At 42.2% G+C, this 6,000-nt stretch overlaps 1 protein-coding gene across 1 annotated transcript in view; it reads left to right on the top strand.

Annotated features, from left to right (window-relative positions):
- The first annotated feature begins 3,733 nt into the window (after window positions 1-3,733).
- LOC135525894 (signal-induced proliferation-associated 1-like protein 1) overlaps window positions 3,734-6,000 on the top strand; it is a 90,331-nt gene continuing 88,064 nt past the window's right edge. The window contains 1 exon segment of the mRNA XM_064953855.1: window positions 3,734-3,979. The gene's annotated coding sequence lies outside the window, so the exon portion shown is untranslated.

Raw genomic sequence — 6,000 nt, 5'->3', positions numbered from 1 at the left:
CAGTGCTTGAGGCTCGACAGTGAAATAAAACAATAGTTAAAAACCAGAACAGCAATCGACATGGCATGATGACGTTAGGGAAAGGCATGCGTAGCCGGGTGATCATACAAGTCTACTGCGTGGCTTCAGGCAGCTAACGGCACGGGGCTAGCAGGCTAACAGAAAGGCCTTAGAGGGATGACGCGGCGGACAGAAGTCTGTTGTGGCCCCCTCGTGCAGTTCCATCAACGGACGGATCAGCAGGGCTCCGTGTGGTAAACCAGGCCAATTGGCAAAATATGTATAGTGGCCGAAGAAATATGTCCGAAGGGCCTCTTAAGCCAGCAATCCAATGTGCTTTAGAAGCTAGCAGGCCGCAGATTAGCGGCTGTGCATTCAGGGGTCGTTGGCTGCTATAATTCAAGGTGGAAAAATAAATAAATATTATACAAATTTAAATAAATAGGTTCAGAGCTTGCAGTAGGAATCCAGAGATATCGAGAAGAATAAGTCCGACTAGCTCTGGTTTGAGTCGCGCTGTACAGACTGGTGCGTTGTCCGGGATAAATGTAGCTGATGACCGCTAGCAAAGGATAGCTGACTGCTAGCTAGTGGCTTCGGAATGTATTCGATGGGCCTCGTAAGCCAACAGTCCGTTGTGCTCTAGACATCTAGCATTCAGGGGACGTTAGCTGCAAAGGTCGGAAGGTGAGAGGGTTCAGAGCTTGCGATAGGTATCCGGGGATATGGAGAGAAATAGGTCTGGTATGCTCTGGTTGAATCGCGTTGTACAAACTTGTGAGAGCTTTCCGAGCTAGAGGTTAACTGATGACCGTTAGCTGGCTAGTTAGCTGGCTAGTTTATGTTTGAGAGATTCCAGTAATGGAGGCAGACATACGTTAGTGAAAAAGCAGGTCGACACCACATTGGGTGAGGCGGGTTGCAGGAGAGTATTTTGAAGTAAGGGTTATGCAAAAAATATATATACATGGGACTCGACGAAGAACAAATGCGTCTGACTGCTACCGCCATTTTGAATCATTTTGTGGTCCTGGGTTTCCCCTGCAATTGGTTTGGCTACCAATTCAGTATGCAACATCTTGGCCTGGTTGTGGTTCAGTGAAATCCATAAAAACAAGCTAATCTAGTCAAATATTCTGTTACCAGTATGAGTTCATTAAATAAATCATGAATGTCGGATGAGAATGTTAGTGTTTTACAGGAGAACTATTCAGGATCTCCCCATTTTAACTCATTGAGGTATGTGCGACCAGGAGATGGCTACCAGCCTGGCTTCACGGTCTTTGAGAAGCATGACGTGAATGGAACCAACACCCACCCTGTCTTTGTCTATTTGAACGACAAACTTCCCTACCCTGATGATGATGATCCACACTCCCTCACCCAGGATCCTAAATTCCTCACCTGGAGTACCATCAGCAGGCCAGACATTTTGAGAAATTCCTGGTTGTGCCAGAAGGGAGAACCCTTTAAACGGTACAGCAAAAAAATGTGAAACTATCAACATGTAGCCTGAAATCCAAAGCCTGAGTCTAACCAAGACCTGAAAATGGCATTGAAATGTTTTTCTTGTGGACTACTCTTTCTACTACACAAATGATTTCACATCTATGATGGTAGAGAGGACCTATTATGGTGTTGTCCGTCCTTTTGAGGTTTATTGAACGATGGTAATATTCTAAAAACCTATGGGAATATTATATGAAGCCTTGTAAATGCTCAAGTGTTTGTTGGTCATGTTTCGATAGTTTGTCTTACTCACCATGTAATGAAAAGATGGAAAGCATCAGCTATATTTTTGTTGCTCCTCTAACATATACTCCCCTATGTATTTATTTGGAAAGTGAAGATAATGTTTAATTTGGCGCTATACTCCAGCGTTCTGGATTTGAGAATGTTTTGTGAGGCGATGGCATAGAATATGACACTTTTATTTGAGGGTATTTTCATACATATCTGTTTTAACATTTAGAAATGAATGCACTTGATCTACTTCCCACATTTTTAAAGGTGTCGAGTTTGACTATGCTAACTTGTTGGTTGTATTTGCAGTTTTTGTTTGTTTCCTATTTTGTGCCCAATAGAAACTAATGGTAAATGTGTTGTCATTTTGAAGTCACTTTTTTCGCAAATAAGAATATAATTTGTTTCTGAAATTACTTTGACATTAAAACATTTTGAGCATTACACATTTGATTTAGTAGCCTACTAGTTCATTCCCCCCAAACATGCTAACCTCTTACCATTACCAATGTTAGGGGAGATTTTATTTGGGGGGGGTGCAGTTCATGATATGACATGCCTGTGTAACTTTCTCATTCATCATTATTCACAATGCATTTATGATTATGTGTAATCATGGTACATTAATATCCTATTCCTATTTACAATAAGTGTCTGACTTTGAACCCTTTCCTCACTCTATTCCCATGCTGGCCAGCAGGTGATGCCACTGACTCATTGAGGAAAAAGTAACATTATTGTCAAAGTTGACATATAACTAGTTGGAATGAAGTTATTGTATTCTACTTTTATTACCCCCAAAGTATCTAATTGTTCCACCATACAGCACGTGTAGTAATCATGTTATAATTTTACATTGTCTAGTTTCACATGACATGTTATTTTAACAATTTAAAGACCTTTTGTGTTGCAGAGTAGAAATAATATATTAGTAGTACAGGTGTTGTATATCTTGTTTAGAAAGGTACTTCCGGGTAATTCCCCTGCACTGAACCACCCTCATGATGACAGAGGCTGGCCTGCTATAATAGATCTGTTTCTGTGTCTATAGGCATTTGCATACGTAATGGTGCCAAGTTTCTCAACATCACACACCATGCATTTCTGCAGTCCCCTTGTCTACCCTGTCCATCCTGTGTCCTCACTGAACAGTCATTCTTCTGATACCCTTTGTTTTAGTTCCAATAAATGGGAAGTTTTGGCAGAGCCACCCAGCAGTAGAGGAAAAAATTGACAATTGCATGTCTTCTCAAATAGTCCCATCTACTGCTGACTGAGAGACAGTGCTGCTGAGTAATGCCCTGATGTAATTTATGTTATGGTAGTCCCTGGAGAGATCTGTGACAACAGTGAAAGGTTAGGCTACTCTTCTCTGAGAGGTAGCTATGCATTTTCTCTAAAGCCTGTGTTTTTTTGCAAGTCGAATGAGTGCCTTGACTAATGCAATATCGTAGCTCAGTCCAGCAACAACACATAGCTCCTATACCCCCATAGCCAAAATGTACAAGAACTCTAGCCTATAATTCGTTATGGGAAACAGAAAGCTCATATGACACGGAAATTATTGATTGCATTTAATCAGCGGCAGGGTAGCCTAGTGGTTAGAGCGTTGGACTAGTAAACGGAAGGTTGCAAATTCAAACTCCCGAGCTGACAAGGTACAAATCTGTCGCTCTGCCCCTGAACAGGCAGTTAACCCACTGTTCCTAGGCCGTCATTGAAAATAATAATTGGGTTCTTTAACTGACTTGCCCAGTAAAATAAAGTTAAAACAATTAAAATATCACATTGACTGATTTTCACAGTATTGCAGTTGAGTTCATATGCTCTATCCTAGATGGGGGGATGTTTTATTTTCGAAAAGCCCATTCAAGAGCGCTACTGCAGAAACTCAACCAGGTGAGCAGAAATTGATGTTACCACAGTGACGTTTGCTTTATAGTATGAAGTCCTCTCGCGAGATTCCAGTACAGTGAGGGAGGGTGTTGGTATGATCTCATCTCTACAGCAGCTGCATAGTGCAGCGAAGCAAACCCGTAACTTTGTATCAAACTTCTACATATCTGACGAAGGCAACAGGATCATTAGGATTTTAACCGGAACGGAAACAACTGTTTTAAAGCAATATACATAAGTGTTGCTGCATTTTTACACTGACGGGTCCTGGAAAACAAAAGGGGAAAACGCTTAGTATTGTGTTCATGCCATCCAATGGTTGACGGGGAGAGGAGAAAAGGTGAGTCGGGAAACATGCGTTTTAACGTTGGGGAACGATCCATGTCATGTGCATGATGTTTTGAGGTACATGGTCGCAAGCAACATCAGGATAGTCTCCTCAACCAATAATCATTTTAAACAGCTACATCTGACCGAATAGTATGTGTTCTATAGTAGCCTAAGTAGACTACATTAGAGTGCGCAATCAGGGTATTTTCTTTCCCGAAATTAGGAGGGAACCAGAAAGGTTGCTTTGTGGGTTCAGAACGCGCACTCTGCGCGTGACACGAGTGGAAAATGTCAATTTTGGTCAATGCAAACCGCAATTATATCACGTTCGATGTGCATTGTTTCGGATGCAACTTGGGTTTGGTGATTTCCAGGTGGCATCGAGCAAACGGGCTTGATGTAATAGCGCTGTAATAGGTGTGTAATGCTGCAGCTTTCTGTGTAGTCCCCTCCTTAGCAAGCTATAAGCTATAGCCTACATCATTTTCTACCATTAATATGGTTAATGTGGTGCGTTATTGTTGATGTTCCTTTGTAAGTGACAGACCACCACTATCAACCCAAATGGTTAAACTATTGGGCATTACACATTTGAGCTACACATTTGATTTAGTATAGTAGGCTACGTGGTGAAGCAGCTTAATGGATATTGCTATTAGCAAGGCAACAACCATTGATGTGGTTTGGACTGTCACAAGGGATAACACTTGTCTACTCAACCACTTGGTAGAAAAACTACAGTATTGCTCAACACTGTGCACTTAGGAGAAACCCCTTCAAATGAGTAGATTCAGCTATTTCAGCCACACCCGTTGCTGACAGGTGTAAACATTCGAGCAAACAGCCATGCAATCTCTATAGACAAACATTGGCTGTAGAATGGCCTTACTGAAGAGTTTAGTGACTTTCAATGTGGCACCGTCATAGGATGCCAACTTTCAAACAAGTCAGTTCATCACATTTCTGCCCTGTAAATGCTGTTATTGTGAAGTGGAAACGTCTAGGAGCAACAATGGCTCAGCCACGAAATGGTAGCCACACATACTCACAGAACAGGACCACCGAGTACTGAGGTACGTACAAATCGTCTGTCCTCAGTTGCAATACTCACTACTGAGTTCCAAACTGCCTCTGTGAGTAACGTCAGCACAATAACTTCATCGGGAGCTTCGTGAAATGGTTTTCCATGGTCGAGCAGCTGCACACAAGCCTAAGATCACCTTGCGCAATGAGTGGTGTTAGGAGGGAAGTTTGCCGCCATTGGACTCTGGTGCAGTGGAAACTGGTTCTCTGGAGTGAATAATCAATCTTTACCATCTGGCAGCCCCAATGCATAGTGCCAACTGTAAAGTTTGGTGGAGGAGAAATAATGGTCTGAGGCTGTTTATCATTGTTCGGGCTAGGCCCCTTAGTTCCAGTGAAGGGAAAACTTAACGCTACAGCATACAATGACATTCTGCTTCCAACTTTGTGGCAACAGTTTGGGGAAGGCCCTTTCCTATTTCAGCATGACAAAGCCCACGTGCCCAAAGTGAGATCCATACAGAAATGGTTTGTTGAGATCGGTGTGGAAGAACTTGACTGCCCTGCACAGAGCCCTGACCTCAACCACATCGAATACCTTTGGGATGAATTGGAATGCTGACTGCGAGCCAGGCCTAATTACCCAACATCAGAGCCCGACCTCACTACCCGCAGCAGTGTTCCAACATCTAATGAAAAGCCTTCCCAGAAGAGTGGAGGCTGTTATAGCAGCAAAGGGGGACTAACTCCACATTAATGGCCATGATTTTGGAATGAGATGTTCAGCAAGTGTCCACATATTGTTGGTCATGTAGTTTATTTTTGTGTGCAACCTGTGAGACATGGTAGAAATTACACTGAACAAAAATATAACTGCAACATATAAAGTGTTGGTCCCATGTTTCATGAGTGGAAATAGGTCCCAGAAATGTTCCATATTCACAAGAAATGTATTTCTCTCAAACTAATTGTGCACAAATTAGTTTACATCCCTGTTAATGAGCATTT

Source organism: Oncorhynchus masou, chromosome 32, assembly GCF_036934945.1.
Source record: "Oncorhynchus masou masou isolate Uvic2021 chromosome 32, UVic_Omas_1.1, whole genome shotgun sequence".
Lineage (NCBI taxonomy): Eukaryota > Metazoa > Chordata > Actinopteri > Salmoniformes > Salmonidae > Oncorhynchus > Oncorhynchus masou.
Note: the sequence above shows the minus strand (reverse complement) of the source record. Positions and strands in the feature narration are given on the sequence as shown.